The sequence below is a fragment of the Eulemur rufifrons genome, chromosome 7 (genome assembly GCF_041146395.1).
Source record: "Eulemur rufifrons isolate Redbay chromosome 7, OSU_ERuf_1, whole genome shotgun sequence".
NCBI classification, from domain to species: domain Eukaryota; kingdom Metazoa; phylum Chordata; class Mammalia; order Primates; family Lemuridae; genus Eulemur; species Eulemur rufifrons.
This window is the reverse complement of record NC_090989.1, coordinates 155530064-155551665: the sequence shown is the minus strand read 5'-3', so window position 1 is coordinate 155551665 and position 21602 is coordinate 155530064. Positions and strand designations below refer to the sequence as shown.

At 36.1% G+C, this 21602-nt stretch overlaps 1 protein-coding gene and 1 pseudogene across 1 annotated transcript in view; one reads left to right on the top strand and one right to left on the bottom strand.

Moving 5' to 3' along the window:
* Positions 1–21602, bottom strand: part of DOCK3 (dedicator of cytokinesis 3) — a 599641-nt gene that overhangs the window by 431455 nt on the left and 146584 nt on the right. The gene's annotated exons all lie outside the window — the stretch shown is intronic.
* LOC138387800 (hsc70-interacting protein pseudogene) lies at positions 12246–13382 on the top strand (annotated as a pseudogene).

Genomic DNA, 21602 nt, shown 5'->3' with positions numbered 1-21602 from the left:
GACTCCAGAGCCTCATCATTCTGAGCAGACTGCCACCCACATGGAAGGTTGGAGACAACCAGAGGGTGAACTTTCCTCCACCAAGACTCTTTTCCATCCCTATCCACCCCCTACCTGCAGCTGCCAAGAGAGAGAATTGAGCCACCACACAGAGGCTTCCACAGGGAATGGGGCTCAGACCTTTCTTTTTGGGGTCCTGTAGCAGACTGACAGGTGCTCAGACTGTGAGCTGCCTGCCTGCTGACCCTCCTTGATGCTACCTGCCCAGCGACTCTAGCAGAGCAGGACACACCCCGAGGTGGAGGAACACTAAAGCAGATTGGGCACCATCTGAGATTGACTTGGGACCAGTATCCTTCTCCCTGACAGGGTCAGAGTTTGATCTCCAGGGCCCCACGGATAGATCTTCAGACCAGCTCCTGTACACCCAGGTCTTGATCGCATCGCCCGGGGGCAAAAAGGGGATATTTGTGAATTAGTCTCCAAGGTGTGGGTGCCTGCAGGGGCAGGTCAGGGGTGAGAGTACAGTATGGGTCCTAGTTGCAGCATGCTAATAGGGCACCCTCCTCCCATGGGAGGGTCCCGTTCTCAGTTAAGTCCGGGATCCTGGGCAGGGAACCTCCCATTCCACATCACAGTCATGGGGGAGGTCAGATGCCTTGAGGTCCTGCCTACCTACAGAGGCCCAGAAGAAAGTATGGTACAGGGGAGGGTGCAAAGGAGTGAAGCCTGCTCCAGACTGCCAGACTGTGGGACTCAACAGCCCTGCCTCCACATGCAGACTTTCTGGTTGAGGGGGGCTACCTCAGCTCCTTCCTGGAAGCTTTGCCCAGAGGCAGGAAACACACCTTTGACCCCCTGCTAAGAGCATATCTGGAGTTTGAGGGCAGCTCCACCCAACACAGCCAAGCCCAGCCTTAACACCCCAACAACCGCCCCTGAGGTGGAAAATAAGTACACATATGGAAGTTCCAGGGCCCCACCCACTACCTGAAGCATTAGAGTGCCTCTCCTGAGGAACTAGAGCTCCTCACAGAACCCAAAAACAACACTGCAGCTTGTTCCTCCAAGCAAGCACCACCTACTGACAGGGAGGTCAATTTGCATGCCCTTTTACTGCATTTACTGACTCATCAGATAAGAGTGTGGTCGATTCCCACTCAAAAGCACCACCTACTGCCTCAGATATTAAATTGGGTGTGTCATCTGAACAAAAGAAAATCCAAAGGTAAGTAGCAACAGCTGCTCCAGATGAGAGGGAATTGGCAAAAGAACTCCAGAAGAACAAAGAATCAAAGTGAAAAGGACACCCCCAAAAGGGAACACCACCTCTCTAGCAATGGATACCAACCAAAATCAGAACACAGCCTGAGCAAGAGCGAGACCCTGTCTCTACTGAAAATAGAAAGAAATTATCTGGACAGCTAAAAATATATATAGAAAAAAATTAGCCGGGCTTGGTGACACATGCCTGTAGTCCCAGCTACTCAGGAGGCTGAGGCAGAAGGACTGCTTGAGCGCAGGAGTTTGAGGTTGCTATGAGCTTGACGCCACAGCACTCTAGCCCGGGCAACAGAGTGAGACTCTGTCTCAAAAAAAAAAAAAAAAAAAAAAAAAAAAAAAAGAATTTCAAACATGGATTGTAAGGAAGCTCAATGACATGCAAGATAAAATGGAAACCTAACACAAAGACCACAAAAAGAATGCAGGAAATTAATGAAAAATTCACTAAAGAAATTGAAATATTAAAGAAAAAGCAAACAGAATTCTTTAAATGAAAAATTCATGCAAGGAATTACAAAACATAGGGGAAAGCCTTAAGAATAATTAGACGAAGCAGAAGAAAGACTCTCAGACCTTGAAGACAATATCTTTCAATTCAAAAAGTCAGTCGCAGAGATAAAGCAGAGAAGTAAGAGAAAAGAGCAAAGCCTACAAGAAATATGGGATTATATGAAGAGGCCTAATATAAGAATCACCGGCATCCCTAAGGGTGAAGAAAATACACAAAGGTTAGACTATCTATTTGAGAGAATAATTGAGGAAAATTTCCCTGGCCTTGCTAGAAATCTAAATATCCAGGTATAAAAAGCACAAAGGACTCTTGGGAGATTCATCGCAAAGAGGAAAACACCATGACACATAGTCATCAGACTAGCCAAAATAAACATGAAAGAGGCGCTCCTACGAGCTGTAAAGTGAAAGTAGCAGGTAACTTTCAAAGGAAAACCCGTCAGATAAACTGTAGACTTCTCAACAGAGACCGTACAAGCCAAAACGGATTGGGGCTCCATTCTCAGGCTTCTCAAACAGAATAATGCCCAGCCTAGAATTCTGTATCCTACAAAACTAAGTTTCATATATGAGAGGGAAATAAAGTCTTTCTCAGGCAGACAAACACTGAGGGAATTTGTCAAAACAAGACCAGCCTTCCAGGAAGTACTCAGAACTGCATTACACACAGATCAGCACAACAGACACGCACCAATGTAAAATGATCCATAAGCTAAAGCTCAAAAGCCAGATACCACAATGGCTCAAGACATAAAACAAAGCAACAAAGTTCTACTCAATAGGATGAACAGAGATCCACCCCACTTATCAATTGTTTCAATAAATGTGAATGGCTTGAACTGCCCACTGAAGAAACATAGGCTGGAAAAATCGATAAATATACACAAGCCAAGTATCTGCTGTCTTTAGGAAACACATCTAACCCATAAGGATGTATCCAGACTCAAGGTGAAGGAATGGAAAACAGGATTCCATGCAAATAGAAACCAAAAGAAAGCTGGTATAGAGTTCTCATATCAGATAACTTAGTCTTTAATCAACAAAAGTAATGAAAGACAAAGATGATCATTCTATAATGGTAATGGGAACAATTCAAAGAAGACATAATAATTCTAAGTATTTATGCATCCAACACAGGAGCGTTTAGATTCATAAAGCAAATCCTACTTGATCTAAACAAAATAATAAACAACAGCCCTGTAATAGCCAGGGACTTCAACACCCCACTGAAAGAACAAAACAGATCTTCCAAACACAAAATAAACAAAGAAACAAGGGACTTAAACAAAACTCTAGAACAAGTGGGCCTAATAGACATTCACAGAACATTCTACCCAAAAACCAGTGAATATACATTCTTTTCATCAGCTCATGGGACATTCTCTACAATTGATCATATCCTCAGCCATACAAAACATGTCTCAACAAATTTTAAAAAATAGAAATTATACCATGCATCTTCTCAGACCACAGTGGAATAAAATTAGAAATCAATTCCAACAGAAACACTCATCTCTACACAAAGTCATGGAAACTAAACAATCTACTGCTGAATGATTATTGGGTCAAAGAGGAAATCAAGATGGAAATCAAAATACTCTTTGAACTAAATGATAATGGGGACACAAGTTATCCAAATATATAGGACATAGCTAAAGCAGTTCTGAGAGGAAAATTCATATCTTTAAATGCCTACATCCAAAAGATAGAAAGCTCACAAATCAATAATCTAATGAACTGACTCAAAGAACTGGAAAAAGAAGAGCAAACCCAGCAGAAGAAAAGAAATAACCAACATCAGGGCTGAACTAAATGAAATCAATAATAAAAGAACTATACAAAAGATTAATGAAACAAAAAGCTGGTTCTTTGAAAAGATAAACAAAATTGACATGTCTCTCACTAGATTAACCAGAAGCAGAAAAGAAAGGACTCTAGTAAACTCAATCAGAAATGAAAAGGGAGAAATTTCAATGGATAACACAGAAATACAAAATATCATCTCTGAATACTATTAAAAACTCTATGCACATAAACTTGAAATCGAAGAGGATATGGACAAATTCTTAGAAACACACAGCTTCCCTAGGCTCAATCACAAAGAAACATAACTCCCTAACAGATCAATATCAAGTACCAAAATTGAAACAGCAATAAAAAAAACTTCCTTAAAAAGAAAAGTTCTAAACCAAATGGTTCCACATCTGATTCTCAATATAAGTCTTGATGTTTCTTTTAAAACATATTCATGGGTATTAAATGGGATATTGTATAAAAATATGTTTGTGATTATTGATCTCAGAATAAAAACTGTAAGGCAGATACAAGTCTAGGATTGTGATTTTCCTTCTGCACAATATTTTTGTTTTGCTTCATCTTGAAAAATAGAAGTTAAGCATGCAAATGTTTATAGCAGCACAATTCACAATTGCAAAGATGTGGAAACAGCCAAAGTGCCCATCAATAAATGAGTGGTTTAATAAAATGTGGTATATGTATACCATGGAATACTACTCAGCCACAAAAAACAATGGTGAACTAACATCTCTTGTATTATTTCTGGATGGCACTGGAGTCCATTCTTCTAAGTCAAGTATCACAAGAATGGAAAAACAAGCACAACATATTCACCATTATATTGGTACTTATTGATCAATACTTATATGTATATATGGAAGTAGCATTCATCGGGTGTCAGGCAGGTGGGGGGCAGGAGGGGATGGGTAAATTCATACCTAATGGGTGCAGTGCACACTGTCTGAGGAAATGGGCACACTTATAGCTCTGACTCGGGTAGTACAAAGGCAATATATGTAACCTAAACATTTGTACCCCTGTAATATTCTGAAATAAAATAAAGAAAAAATATTCAATGTCACTAATCATCAGGGAAATGCAAATTAAAACCACAATGAGATACCACCTTACCCTGTTAGAATGGCTTTTATTTAAAAGTCCAACAACAATAGATGCTGGTGTGGATACAGAGAGAAAGGAGCACTTAAACACTGTTGGTAGGACTGCAAATTAATATAACCCCCATGGAAAACAGTATGTATATTTCTCAAAGAACTAAAAGTAGTCCCGCCATTCGATCCAGCAATCCCACTACTGGCTGTCTACCCAATAGAAAAGAAGTAATTTTATCAAAAAGACACCTGCACTCAAATGTTTATTGCAGCACAATTCACAATTGCAGAGATCTGGAATCAACCCAAGTGCCCATCAAGTCATGAGTAGATTAATAAAATGTGCTGTGTATATACCATGGAGTACAACTCAGCCATAAAAAAGGATGATTAATGCCTTTTGCAGCAATTTGGCAGGAACTGGAAACCACTATCTATCCTAAGTGAAGTATGTCAAGACTAGAAAAACAAATATGACATGTACTCTCCAATAAATTGGAATTAACTGATGAGCACACAAGTACATGGTAGAAAGTAAAAGTCATTGGAAATCAAGTGGGGGAGCGGGGAGGAGGGGAAGGGCAAAAACCTACCTAACAGGTAAAATGAACACTATTTAGGTGATGGACATATTTACAGTCCTGACTCAAGTCATATATCAAAAACATCTGTACCCCCTTAATATTTTGAAATAAAAATATTAAAGGCATAGACAAAAAAAACTGAGGCTAACCCATAGAATAAAAATATTGCAAATAAATAAAAATATACATGTACTGTAAAAAAAAAAAAAAGACCATTAGAGCTGCACTACAGTAATACATTTTATATAATTGGCTCATAATAAAAGATAATCTATACCATCAGGGAATCTTAGTATGGTAAAATAAAAGGACTTAAATTAATGCAACCAGAGCTAAACAATGACTACTGGTTATCTGCAAAGAAAGAATTGATAATAAAAACTTTAAAACATAAAAGATCACCATAAGCTTTTACAAAAATGGAGGAGGCACACTTTTTACTGTTCCTCCTAACATATACCTAAAAACTCTGGACATTATATATAAAACAAAAACAACAGGCTGTTCGTGGTGGCTCACGCCTGTAACCCTAGCACTCTGGGAGGCCGAGGAGGGAGGATCACTCAAGGTCAGGAGTTCAAGACCAGCCTGAGGAAGAGTGAGACCCCCATCTCTACTAAAAATAGAAAGAAATTAGCTGGACAACTAAAAACATATAGAAAAAATTAGCCAGGCATGGTGGCGCATGCCTGTAGTCTGAGCTACTTGGAAGGCTGAGGCAGAAGTATTGCTTGAGTCCAGGAGTTTGAGGTTACTGTGAACTAGCCTGACGCCATGGCACTCCAGCCCAGGAAACAGAGCAACACTCTGTCTCCAAAAAAAAAAAAACACAGATTCTGAAAGGTGGAGAGAAGGCAGCAGACCAAGTAGGGACTTTGAAACACACTGATGACAGGTGTATGAGGTTTTCCTTTTCCCTTATATATCTGCTATTTGAAGTTTAAGAAGCTGGAAACCTGGATACACCAACAGGCACAGATAAAAAGACTCGCAATGAAAGCCTACTCTCTCTAGCCAAAGTACCAGAGAAGGGTCATTTTGTCAGACAGAGAACTTTTAGACAACAACCACTATATTGCTGTCCAATACCACACACAAACACACACACACAAAATGTGGCCTGATCCCCACTCACACAAGCAAGAGCAACTGGAGATACTGAATTTTCACTCTCATCAGGTGGTACAGCAGCATTCAAACCATGTACTGGGTTAATGCCAGAGAAGGCTGGATAGGGAGCCAAAACTTTCTACCCTAGTAGCTAATAACAAGCCCCCACCACACAGTGGCAGTGGAGACTAACTGGGTTACCTGGACTTCCATCCCTAACCAGCATCAATTAAACTCCATTATCCTGCTGTTGTGGTATCAGAGGAGCCCAAGGAGAGACCTGAAACTGAAAAAGTATATGAAGAAATAATGGCATGCTGGTAAGAACATGAAGCATCACTGCTAGTGGGAATGCAAAATAGTATAGTTGCTTTAAAAGACATTCTGGCAGTTTCATACAAAACTAAACATAGGCTTACCATATGATCCCACAGTTGCACTCCTAGGTATTCACCCAATTGAGTTGAAAACTGATGTCCACACAAGAAAAAATCTGTACATAAAATTTATACCAGTTTTATTCATAAATACCAAAACCTGGAAGCAACCAAGATGTCCTTCAATAAGTGAATGGATAAACAAACTGCAGTACATCCATATTAATACAATGGAATATGATTCAGCAATAAAAATAAATGAGCTATCAAGTCACAAAAATATGGAGGAAACAACTGCATATTGCTAAGTCAAAGAAGTCATCTGAAAAGGCTACATACTGTATCATTCCACCTATATGACATTCTAGAAAAGACAAAACTATAGAGACAATAAAAAGAACAGTTTGTTGCAGGGTTTCTAGGGGAGGTAAGGAGGGATGAAGGAGGGGCACAGGGTATTGTTAGGGCAGTGAAATTATTCTGTATGATACTGGAATGATGGATATATGACATTATGCATTTGTTAAAAACCACAGAACTATACACCAAAAAGAGTGAAATCTAATGTAAATGATGAATAATATTAACACTATATCAATACTGGTCCATCCATTTTAACAAATGTTCTACACTAATGCAGGATATTTATAAAGGAGAAACTGTAGGGGAAAGGGGAACTTTCTGTACTTTTTGCACAACTTTTCTATAAACCTAAAACTGTTTAAAAATAAGCTCTAATAAAAAAATGTAAAATAAAAAAATTACAGAAAACTTTCCAAATTTGGTAAAAGATATACACCTACAGATTCAAGAAGCTGAATGAATCTCAAACAGGAATAAACCCAAAGACAACAAACTCCAAGACACAACACATTTACACTTCTAAATACTACAGCCAAAGAAAAACACCCTACTTCACATAGAGTAAAAAAACAATTCAAGGCCGGGCATAGTAGCTCACGCACCTGCACTTTGGTAGGCCAAGATGGGAGGATCACTTGAGGTCAGGAGTTCAAGGCCAGCCTAGGCAACATAGCAAGACCCCCATCTATACAATAGAAAAATTAGCGGGGCACAGTGGCATGTGCTTATAGCTCCAGCTACTCAGGAGGCTGAGGCAGGAGGAATGCTTGAGCCCAGGAGTCAGAGGCTGCAATGAACTGTGATTGCACCACTGCACTCCAGCCTGGGCAACAGAGCGAGACTCTGTCTCACAAAAAAACAAAACAAAAAAAAGAAACCAATTTAAATCACTGGGAATTTTTCATCAAAACCATAAAGAACAGCAGCACTAGTCACAATGACCTAAAGCTCCTAACAACCCAAATACCCATCAACTGGTGAATGAATAAATGAACTACGGTATATCCACACAATGGAATATTAAGCCATACAAAGGAATAAAGTACTGATACATTAATACATGCTATAACATGGATGAACCCTGAAACCATTATGCTGAGTGCAAGAAGCCAGACACAAAAGGCACATATTATATGATTTCATTTATATGAAATATTCAAAATAGGCAAATCCAGAGAGACAAAATGACTGATTGTCAGGGACTAGAGGATGGAGGAATAACTGCATAGTGGGTTCAGGGGTTTCTGTCTGGGGTGATGAAAATGTTTTGAGATAGTGGTGATATTTGTAAAACATTGTGAATGTACTAAATGATAGTCAGGGTAAATATTATCTTATGTATATTTTGCCATATATTTTAGTTTTTAAAAAAATATATAAAATAACAGTATTTTTAAATCACATTCCTTAAAATTTTAATTAAAAAACCACAGAAGAAAGAAGTGGCACATTTTTAAACTGCTAAAACTGTCAACCTAGAATCTTATTCTCCACCAAAAATACCCTTCAGGAATGAAAGAGAAATCAAAACATTTTAAGATGAAGAAAAACCAAAAGAATTTGTCACCAGTAGGTCTGCTCTAAAAAAAAAAAAAAAAAAAAATTCTCTGAACAGAAAGGAAACAATAAAACAAAGAATCTTGCAACATCAGTAAGGGAGAAACAAAAAGGTAAGCAAAACTATTGGTAAATACAATAGATTTTCCTTCTTCTCTGTAATTTTCTTAATTATGCTTGATCATTGAAACAAAACTTGTAATGCTATATGGTTCTTAATGTATAGAGGAAATATTTAATACAATTATATTATAAAGGGGGAATAAAGTGATACAAAAAAGATAAGGGCTTCTACAATTTACTGCACTGAAAAAATGACACCAGCAGACAGTGATAAGTTCTGTATATATAATATAAACATAGGAGTAACCACTAGAAGAGTTCTGCAAAGAGATAGATTCAGAAACACCATATATCTAGGTATAAATATATATCATAATAGAATTCTTTTTAAAAATATTCAAGTAAACTACAAAGCAGGAAAAAGAAAAGAAGAATAGACCATGAAACAAAAAAATAAAATGGGAGACTTAAGTCCTAACAAATCAATAATTATATTAAATGTAAACGGTATAAACACAATAAAAGAGATAAGCAGAGCATATATAGGGGTCCATGATCAACATGTATGTTGTCTACAAGAAACTCATCTAAATACGATATAAGCAAACTGAAAGTAAAAGGATGGAGAAAGATATGTTATGCAAAAATTAACCAAAAGAAAGCAGGAGTTAAGGTAAAGTAGGCTCCACAGCAAAGAAATTTACCAAACCAAAAAGAGACATTGTATAATGATACAGGGTCAACCACCAAGAGATACAGAAATCATAAATGCGTATGCCCTAAACAAGAGAACTACAAAATATGTGAAGTAAAACTGATAGAAATAAAAAGAAAATAGGCACATCTACCATTTTAGTTAAAGACTTATAGGACAAGTACACAGAAAATCAGCAATGATAAAGAAATTCAACAATACCATCAACCAACAAGATCTAATCACAATCACAGAACAGCCACTTAACAAAAGCAAAATATGCATTCACTTCAAGTGCCCACAGGACATATACCAAGATAGATCATATGGGGCGGGGAGGGGGGGACTCAAGAAGTTTAAAAGAAATGAAATAACACATGGAGCACCATTCCCACTTAAAATGAAATCAAACTAAAAATCAATAACAGAAAGATAAGAGGAAAATCTCCAAACAGTTGGTAACAAAGCAACTTACTTCTAAATAATCCATGCATCAAAGAGGAACCATGCATCAAAGAGGAATTCTCAAGGGAAATAAAAAATTATGTTGAACTGGATGAAAATGACAAACAAAACATCAAAATTTCTGGGATAGCAGTGCTGGATGGGAAATTTATGACAACTGAATGTACATAAAAAGTTTCAAATCAATAACTTAAGCTCCAACATCAAGAATTTAAAGGGGAAAATAGCAAAATAAAACCAAAGCAAGCAGAAAGAAGGAATAAAAAACAGAAATCATGAAAATTGAAAACAGAAAAACAAAAGAGAAAATCAATGAAACATAAAGTTGGTCCTTGAAAAGATCAATAAAACCAACCTAATTTCCAGTAAGACTGACAGAGAAAAAAATAGAGATGACACAAATTGTTGATTTCATTAGGAATGAAATGGGATATCAATACAGGCCCTGTAGACATCAGAAGAATAATAAAAAATACTACCAAAAAACTCTACACACCTGTGACAACTTATAAGGAATGGACTAATTCCTTGAAAAATACCAAAAACCACTATTCATCCAACATGAAATAGATAATTTGAACAGTCACTAATAAGGAAATTGAATTCATATGTTTAAAACTCTCAAGAAATCTCCAGACCCAGATGGCTTCACTACTAAATTCTACCAAATGATTAATTATATTTTATAATCCCTAACATAGAATAAAAGAAGAGAAGGCAATACTTCCCAATTCATTTTATGAAGCTAGTATTACCCTGATACCCAAATCAAAGACAGTATGAAGAAAAAATTACAGACCAATATTTCTCATGAATATAGATGTGAATATTCCTAACAAAATGTTATTAAATAGAATTCAGCAATATATAAAAATAGTTATGCACTGTGAAGTTTATTATAAGGATGAAAGTCATTTTCAATATTCAAAATATCAATTAATGTAATCTACCATATTAATATTTTAAAGATAAACCACATAATCATATTAATCAATGAAGAAAAAGCATGAGACAAAATTCCATACCCATTCATGATAAAAATAAACTCTCAAAAAACAGAAACAGAAGAGAATTTTCTCAACTTGATAGAAAACACCTACAGAAAACCTATAGCTACCATTATATTTAATGGTGAAAGAGCGAATATTTTCCTCCTATAATCAGAAACAAGGTAAAGTCCACTTTCACCACTCATATTCAATATAGTGCTGGAAGTTCTATCCAGTGCAATAAGGCAAAAATTAAAGAAGGAAATAAAAAATATACAAGAAAAAAACTTAAAATTCCCCATCTGCAAATGACATGACTGTCCATATAAAAAATATGAAGGAATCTACAAAAAAAAAACCTTCCTAGAAAAGAGAGTTCTAAAAGACTGCAGATACAAATAAACATACACAAATAAATTATATTTCTATATTACAGCAATGAATGTATACACTCCAAAATTTAAAATATGCCATTTACACTCACTTAAAAAAATAGTATATTTAGGTATAAATCTAACAGATACAAGACTTGTATGTAGAAAACACTGAAAAAGATTATCAAACATCTAAACAACGAGACATTTCATATTCACAGAAGACTCAATAAACAGAAGGTATGAATTCTCCCCAAATTGAAATACATGTTTAATGTAATTCCTACAAAAATCCTAGCAAAGTTTTTTTTTAGTTATATACAAGATTATCCTAAAACTTATATGAAAAGTCAGAGAAACTACAACAGTTAAAAAAAAAAAATTTGAAAAATAACAAAATGAGAACAAACAATCTACTTGATTTTAAGATTTTAAGACATATATAACTACAGTAATCAAGACTGTACAGTGTTAGCAAGGGTATGGACACATAGATTAATGGAATAGAGAACCTAGAAATAGACCCATACAAATATACATCTAAGTTTTCACAAAGGTGTGATAGCAATTTAATAAGGGAAAGACAATATTTCAACAAATGAAGCTGGAAAAAGTAGACATCTGTATACTAAACAATAACCCTCAATCTAAGCCTCAAACCTTCTATAAAAAATTAACTTAAAATGGATCACAGACATAAATGTAAAATCATTAAACTTTTAGAAAAAAACACAGGAGAAAAATTTCAAGATCTAGGGCTAAGCCAAGAACTCTTAGATTTGACATCCAATGGACAATTCATGACAAAAAAAATTGACTTCAACAAAATTAAAAAATTTTTCTCTATAAAAGACCCTGTCAAGAGTATAAAAAGACAAGCTACAGATGAGAGATAATAATTTCAAACCACATAAGTCACACAGACTGGTATCTAGACTTATATAAAGAACCCTCACCCCCTTCTACATGGTCATAGTGAGCTACTATCTGGGCCTAGAATCAGGCTGCAGCCTCCACAGCCACACCCTCTGCCTCCTGACCAAGGGCCACCACAAGCTCCAGAGTGAGGTTCAAGCCTTGATGAAAATGTGTAAGCAGGACCTGAACATTCTGCACACCACAGAAATGCACTTCCTGAGGAACTAGGTGGAAAACATGAGGGTAAAATACCACCTGCTACTCAAAAACCTAAACCAGAAGAAAATATCAAGGAAGAAAACATAGTAATGAAACAGAGGAAAACATAAAGATGGACAAACCATCAACTAATAATGAAGGTGTGACTGAACCAGACACCTGATGTCCCTCAAGAAATGGGAGATGAAAATGTAGAGATAACCAAGGAGATGATGGGTCAGGCAAATGATAAGAAAGTGGATGCAACTGAAGCTCTAAAAGATGGTTAACTACAGAAGGCCACTGACTATTCACAGATGCCATCATGCTGAATTCTTACTTGGCCATTTTGTACACCAAAACAGCCAGTGTCTTCGTCCAATTACAGAAGCCAAATGCTGCCCTTCAAGACTGTGATAGAGCCATTGAAATAAATCTTGATTCAGCTCAGCCTTACAAGTGGATAGGAAAAGCACACAGACTTCTGGCCACTGGGAAGAAGCAGTTCATGATGTTGCCTGTAAACTGGATTATGATGAAGATGCTAGTGAAATGTTGAAAGAAGTTCAAGCAAGGGCCCAGAATATCAGAGAAACTATGGGTGGAAATGTGAAGAGCAAGAGATCAAAGAAAGAACAGAAAGAATTAAAAAGGCTCCAGAAGAGCATGAAAGACCCCAGAGGGAGGAAGAAGCCAGATGACAAACAGGAGCTCACTATGGCTCTTTTTCCAGGCGGCTTTCCTGGGGGAAATGCCTGGTAACTTTCCTGCAGAAATTCCTGGAATAACAGGAATGCTCAGATTCAATGAAATTCTTAGGATCTAGAGATTCTGGCAGTCACGTAGGATCCAGAAGTTATGGTGGCCTTCTAGGATGTGGCCCAGAACATAGCAAATGTGCCAAAACACCAGAACAACCCAAAAGTGATGAATCTCCTCAGTATGTTGTCAAATTGGAAGTCAAGCATAATATCCTCTGACAAATAAAAAAGCATTTGCTGAAGGAAAAGCAAAATAGATCATCTAATAAATGTCTCAGTAATACCAACCAGTGTACCTCTGACCTTCTCATCAAAAGAGTTTTAATGCTTTGAAGATAATCTCTACCCTTCTGCCCCAAATGTAACATCTTACAGGGGCTTTCCATAAAGGTACCCTTTAAGATAATGTTTTCCTACTAAAAATTACAAACTTTAAAGACTTTTTAATATTTAAATATTAAATTTACAATATTGAAAACAAAAGGGTGTGTTAATTCCTACATTTTTCTTTATTAATAATTTTGGATTTTTTCCTTGGAATTATTGGGCAAGGAAGATACTTAAAGATGAAAGATCTATTGTTCTAGTTTGAGTGAAATAAAGATTTAATTGTGGGAGGCAAATATAACTAATTTAAATAGATAAAGTTTCGGTTGACTATATGGTTACTGAAGCATTTTGATTTGTCTTTTTTTTTTTTTTTTTTTAAAGACAGGGTCTTACTCTGTTGCCCAGGCTGGAGTACAGTGGCGTGATCATAGCTCACTACGGCCTCGAACTCCTGTGCTCAAGAGATCCTCCTTCCTCAGCCTCCCAAGTAGCTGGGACTACAGGTGCAAGTTTCCATGCTCAGCTAATTTTTTGTAGAGATGGGGTCTCACTATGTTGCCCATGCTGATCTCAAACTCCTGGACTCAAGTAATTCTCCTGCCTCGGCCTCCCAAGGTGCTGGGATGATTTGTCTTTTTAAATCCTTTATTTTCTTAAAAAAAAAAACATTTGTATCAATAAAACTATTTGGACCACGAGTATTTCAACAGTCCCTGAGTAAAGACTGGAAGTACTTGGCAAGACAGCAGCAATCTTACTACGTTTTATATTACAAGTACCCCTGCGCACGTTGTTGCATTTAAACCTTACACTGTGGTAAAAGAATAATTTCTTGTGATGCTGCAGTACAAGTGGATATTTAGTTCTATTCTTGTCTAATATATCAAATAAATAATTCATATTTTTCGACATGGGGGACAAAACTGTCAAAATGCAATAGTTTAAGAAGAAAAGTCCTATTTCCACAAATTGAAGAGGAAGGACTATCTGCAAACTTATTCTATGAAGGCAGCATTACCCTGGTACCAAAACCAAACACGGACACAATAAAAACACAAAACAAAACAAAGACACTACAGGCCACTATCCCTGATGAACATGGTTGCAAAAATCCTCAACAAAATATTAGCAAACCAAATCCAACACTACATTAAAAAAATCACTCACCATGGTCAAACGGGATTCATTCCAGGGATGCGAGGATGGTTCAACATATACAAATCAGAGACATGATACATCACACATTGACAGAATCACAGACAAAAAAACCATATAATCATTTCAAGAGCCGCTGAAAAAGCATTTGATGAAATTCAATATCCCTTCATGAAAGAAATTCTAAACAAAATGGGCACAGAAGTAACTTACCTCAACACAATAATGGCCATATATGACAGATCCACAGCTAATATCATACTTAACATGGAAAAAATTGAAAGCCTTTTCAAAAAGATCTTGAACCAAACAAGGATGCCACTTTCACCAGTTTTATTCAACATAATACTGGAAATCCTAGCCGAACAAACAGGGAAGAGAAAAATGAAGGGCACCCAAATTGGAAAGGAAGAAGTCAAATATCCTTGTTTGCAGGTAACATGATGTTTTCTTTTACTTTAAAATTTTTATTTAATTGTTAAGTAATAATTGTATATATTCGTGGGGTACATAGTGATGTTTGGATACATATAATGTGTGGTGATCAGATACGGGTAATTAGCATCCATCATCTCAAATATTTATCATTTCTTTGGATTTGGAATGATCAACATCCGCTAGCTATTTGGAACTATATACTATTATTAACTACAGTCACACTACAGTGGTATAGAATACTAGAACTTATTCCTCCTGTATAGCTATAATTTTGTATCCTTTAACAAATTTCTCCCTATCCCTCCCTCTTCCTACCCTTCCCAGCCTCTAGTATACTCTGTTCTCCTTTGTACTTCTATGAGATCAACTTTTCTAGCTTCCACATACAAGTGAGAACATGCAGTATTTAACTTTCTATTCCTTACTTATTTCACTTAATGATCTCCAGTTCCATTCATGTTGCCACAAATAGGAGGATTTCATTCTTTTTATCGCTGAATAGCATTCCATGTTGTGTGTGTGTGTGTGTGTGTGTGAACACACACACACACACACACACACCCTATTTTCTTTATCCCTTAATCTGTTGTTACACATCTACATTGATTCCATATCTAGGCTATTGTGAATAGTGCTGCAATAAACATTAAGGGTACAGGTGTTTAACATAATAACTTTCTTTCCTTTGGATAAATTCCCAGTACTGGGATTGCTGGATCACATGATAGTTCCAATTGTAGTGGTTTGAGGAACCTCCATACTGTTCTTCATAATGGCTGTACTAATTTATATTCCTACCGGCCCTTTTCTCTGCAACCTCACCAGCGTTTGTTATTTTTTATCCTTTTAATAACAGCCATTATAATTGGGGTGAAATGATACTTCAGTGTGGCTTGGATCTGCATTCCCCTCATCAGTGATATTGAGCATTTTTTCATATATTTGTTGACCATTTGTATGTCTTCTTTTAAGAAATGTCTCTTCAGATCATTTGCCCATTTTTAATCTATGTGGTATTTATTGCTGTTAAAATGTTTCAGTTCCTTGTATACTCTGGATATTAATCTGCTATCAGATGAGTAATTTGCAAATATCTTCTCCCATTCTACAGGTTGCCTATTCACTCTGTTAACTATTTCCTTTACTTCACAGAAGATTTTTAGCTTGATATAATCCCATTTGTTTATTTTTGCTATTTGTGCCAGGGCTTTTGAGGTCTTATGCTGAGCCTAAGAAATATTGATTTTTGGAAATGCCCCTATATTTTTAGAGACAGAAATGATTTCAGGAGTTTTGCAAGGCTTTGCCCTGAAGGAAAATGTGAACATGTTAGTTTGCATATCAAAAGCTGCCTCGCCTCAGGAGGGCGTCTCAATGGTCAGTAGCAGCTGCATTCCAAGGTAAGGCTGCAGTCTCAAGCCTGTGGTTCTCACCCTGAGAACCCTTGAACAACAAAGCAGGTTTGCATGGAGCCATGGGATGGGAGCTGATCAAAAAAGACATGCCGCCCCAGACAGGCCGAGAGGGACCCATGTTTTTAAAGTAATTAGCGTAAGGGACAGCTCTTGCTTGACTTCTGAAAATTCTGTCCTAATACACAATAACCAGAGCCACAATGTCTCTATTTTTGCTAAAGTGATAGCTTTATCTTAAAACTTAGAAGTTGCCCTAAAAAGATTTTGTAACCATTTGTTCACATAGGTAGAGTTAATTAAGGATCTGTAGAAGCCTTTTGGGAGACTTTGGACCTAAAACGAACTACCTGTTATTATGTAAATCTGTTACTACTAGCAACCGATCACTGTACCTATAAATACTGATGTAAAACGTCAATCTAGGCTTCACGATTGATGGGAAAATCGTGTAGACCTCCAAGTACCCTCTTTTACCTATTTTCATAAATCTATTCTTTACAAACTATATTTTTGCCTCTGTGTATTGTTTTATTTCTATTTCCCACTATTTTTTCATCCTTTGCAACTAACCCTGCCTGAAGGACCCGATTTTTTGCTGGGAGCATAGTCTCCCATAGACTCCCCGCAGTCTTAATCAAAAAATCTTTTCCTAGACCCATGTCCTGAAACATTTTCCTGTGTTTTCTTCCAGTACTTTTCTTATTTCAGGTCTTACATTTAGGTCTATGGTCCGATTTGAGCTGAATTTTATACAGGGTGAGAGGTGGGGTTTGAATTTCATTCTTTTGCACATAAATATCCCAGCATCATTTATTAAAGAGACTGTCCTTTCTCCAATGAGTGTTCATGGCACCTTTGTCAAAAGTCAGTTGGCTGTATATATGTCAATTAATTTCTGAGTTCTCTATTCTGTTCCACTGCTCTATGTCCCTGTTTTTATGCCACAACCATGCTATTTTGATTACTATAGCTTTGTAGTATATTTTGAGAACTGGTAGTGTGATACCTCCAACTTTGTTCTTTTTGCTCAGGATTGTTTAGCTATTTGGGGTCTTCTGTGGTTCCATACAAATTTTAGGACTTTTTTTCCATTTCCGTGAAAAATGTCATTGGTATTTTGATAAGGATTGCACTGAATCTGTAGATTGGGATAGTATAGTTATTTTAACAGTATAAATTCTTCTAATCTTATGAGCATGAATTGTCTTTTCAATTGTATCCTCTTCAATTTCTTTCATTGGTGTTTTGTAGTTTTCCTTGTGGAAGTCTTTCTTCTCCTGGGTTAAGTTATTTTCCTAAGCATTTCATTTTCTATGGCTATTGTGAACAGGTTACCTTTTTGGCTTCTTTTCAGCTAGGTCACTGTTAAGGTATAAAAAAACTACTTATTTTTGTATGTTGTGTGTCCTGCCACTTTAATGAATTCGTTTATCAGTTCTAAGAATTTTTTTGGTAGGCTTTAGGTTTTTCTATATGTAAGATCATATTGTCTGCAAAGAGGGACAATTTGACTTTCTCCTTTCTAATGTAAATACTCTTTCTTTCCTTCTCTTGACTGACTGCTCTGGCTAGGACTTCCAGTACCATGTTGAATAAGAGTGGTGAGTGTACGCATTCTTGTCTTGTTCTAACTCTTAGAAGAAAAACTTTCAGCTTTTCTTTATATAGTAAGATGTTAGCTGTGGGTTTGTTACATATGGCCCTTATGTTGAGGTATTTTCCTTCTACACCAAATTTACTAAGAATTTTTATCATGAAGTGATACTGAATTTTAATAAAGGCTTTTTTTTGCATTTATTGAGATCATATGGCTTTTGTCCTTCATTCTGTTGATGTTATGTATCACATTTATTGATTTTTGTATGCTGAAACAATCTTGCATTTCTGGGTCAAATCCCACTTGATCATGGTATATTATCTTTTTGGTGTGTTGTTGGATTCATTTTGCTAGTATTTTGGTGAGGATTTGTGCACCTGTGTTCATCAAGGATACTGATCTGTAGTTTTCTTTTTTGTTGTGTCTTTGGTTTGGGTATCAGACGTATGATGGCTTTGTAGAACTAGTTAAGAAGAAGTCCTTCTAGCTAAATTTTTTGGAATAGTCTGAGAATTGGTATTAATTCTTCTTTAAAAGTTTGGTGGAACTAAGAGGTAAAGCTATCCAGTCCTGGGTTTTTCTTTGTTGGAAGAGTTTTATTACTGATTCAATCTCACTATTTGTTATTAGTCTACTAAAGTTTTCTATTTCTTCTTGGTTCAAACTAGGTAGCTTGCATTTGTCCACGAATTTTTGCATTTCCTCTAGGTTTTTCTTATTTATTGGCATACAGTTTTTCATAGTAGTTTCTAATGGTCCTTTGTATTTCTGTAGTATCCATTATGACATCTCCTTTTTCATTTCTGATTTTATTTATTTGGGTCTTCTCCCTTATTTTCTTAGTCTAGCTGATGGCTTGCCAATTTTGTGTATCTTTTCAAAAAACAAATTTTTTGTTTCACTGATCTTTTGAATTTTTATTTCAATTTCATTTATTTCTGCTCTAATCTTTCTTATTTCTTTTCTTCTACTAAATTTAGGTTTAGTTTGTTCTTTCTTTTTTAGTTCCTTGGAATGCATCATGAGGTTGTTAATTTGAACTCTTTCTAGTTTTTGTGACACAGGCATTTATTGTTATAAACTTGCCTCTTAGTACTGCTTTTACTTTGTTACATAGGTTTTGGTATGTTGTGTTTATATTTTCATTTGTTTCAAGAATTTTTTTTTTTTTTTTTTTGAGACACAGTCTCACTCTGTTGCCCGGGCTATGGTGCTGTGGTGTCAACCTAGCTCACAGCAACCACAAACTCCTGGGCTCAAGCAATCCTCCTGCCTCAGCCTCCCGTGTAAATGGGACTACAGGCACGTGCCACCATGCCCAGCTAATTTTTTTCTATTTTTAGTAGAGACAGGGTCTTGCTCTTACTCAAGCTGGTCTCACTGAGCTCAAGGGATCCTCCCACCTCGGCCTTCCAGAGTGCTAGGACTTGTTTCAGGGAATTCTTAAATTTCATTCTTAATTTCTTCCTTAACCCATTGGTTATTCAGGAGTATGTTGTTTAATTTCCAAATATTTGCATTTTCCAAAGTTCTTCTTGTTATTCATATCTAGTTTTATTCCACTGTGGTCAGATAAGGTCCTTAATATAATTTTCATTTTTTTTTAATTTTTAGAACTTGTTTTGTGTCTTAACATGTGGCCAATCCTGAAGAACAAATGCTCCATGTGCTGATCGAAAAAATGTGAACTGCATAGCTGTTAGCTGAAATGTTTTGTAAATGCCTGCTGAGTCCATTTGGTATATGATACAGTTTAAATCCCACGTTTCTTTATTGATTTTCTGTCTAGATGATCTCTCCAATGCTGAGAGTGGGGTTTTGAAATCCTCAACTATTACTGTATTGGGGTCAATATCTCCCATTAGATCTAACAATATTTACTTTATATATCTGGGTGCTATGGTATTGGGTGCATATATACTTGCATTTGTTACATTCTCTAGCTGAATTTATCCTTTTATTATTATATAATGTCCTTGTCTCTTTCTATAGCTTTTAACTTGAAGTTAATTTTGTTTGGTATAAGAATAGCTACTCCTGTTCACTTCTGGTTTCCATCTGCATAGAATTTCTTTTTCCCACCCTTCACTTGTAGTCTATGTGTGTCTTTACAGGTGAGGTGAGTTTCTTGTAGGCAGTATATAGTTCAGTCTTATTTTTCTTATCCATTCAGTAAGTCTATAGCTTTTAAATGGAAATTTTAACCTATTTACATTCAAGGATATTACTGATAGGTAAGGACTTATTCCTGTCATTTTACTGATTGCTTTCAACATTCTTTGTTCCTTACTTCCTGTCTGATTATTTTTGTGACTGGGTGATTTTCTATGATAAGGTTTGATTCCTTTCTTTTTCTACTTTTTGTATCGGCTCTACCAGTGATTTTTATAGTGTCACATATTTTCATCATGGTGATTATTATCTTTTCACTTTCACACATAAGACTCCCTTAAGCATTTCTCGTAAGGCCAGTCTAGTGGTGACAAATGCCTTAGTTTTTGCTTGGCTGTGAAAGATTTTACTTCTCCTTTCGTTCTTAAGGATAGCTTTGCTGGGTATAATACTTTTGGCTGACAGTTTTTGTTCTCTCAGTACTTTGAATATATCATCCCATTCTCTTCTGGCCTGAGCTGAGAAATCGGTTGTTAGTCTAACGTAGATTCCCTTATATGTGACTTGATGCTTTTCTCAAAACTTTTAAAATATTTTCTTTGTCTCTAAGTCTTGACAATTTGACTATAATGAGCTTTGTGGAGGTCCTGTTTGGGTTGAAACTATTTGTGGTTCTTAGACTTCCTAGACCTGGACATCCATCTCTCCCATGACTTATTAAGTTTTCTGCTACTATTTCATTAAATATGTTTTCCCTTCTCTTCTTCTGGAATGCCCAATATATGAATATTTGTTAATGATGTTCCATACATCCTGTAGCCTTTCTTCATTCTTTGTTATTCTTTTATTCATTCATTCATTCATTTTGGCTGCTTGTGTTATTTCAAAAGAGTGACCTATCTATCTACTTACTTATTTTGGCTGCCTGTGTTATTTCAAAAGACTTGTCTTCAAGTTCAGAAGTTCTTTCTTCTGTTTGGTCTAGTCTGTTGTTAGAGTTATTGATGGTATTTTTTATTTCATTGACTAAATTCCACAGCTCTAAGATTTGTTTGGCTCTTTTTTATGAAATCTGTTTGTTTAATTTGTCCTTCAAAGTTCTTTTCCTGGTTGTGTTACATTTTCTATCTGCATTCTCTTATATTTCACTGAGTTTCCTTAAGATTATTATCTTTTATTTTTTTCTGGCATTTCATATATTTCCTTATGATTGGTGTCTGTTACTGGATAATTCATGTTATTCTTTGGAAGTGACATGTTTCATTGCTTTTCCATGGTTGATGTGTTCCTATAGATTTCTATTAATCTGGTGAAAATGTACCCTCTTCCAACTTTATGGAGTAGGTTTCATAAGGAAACACATGTATCAATGGGTCTTGTAGTGTCATTTTGGTGGGGT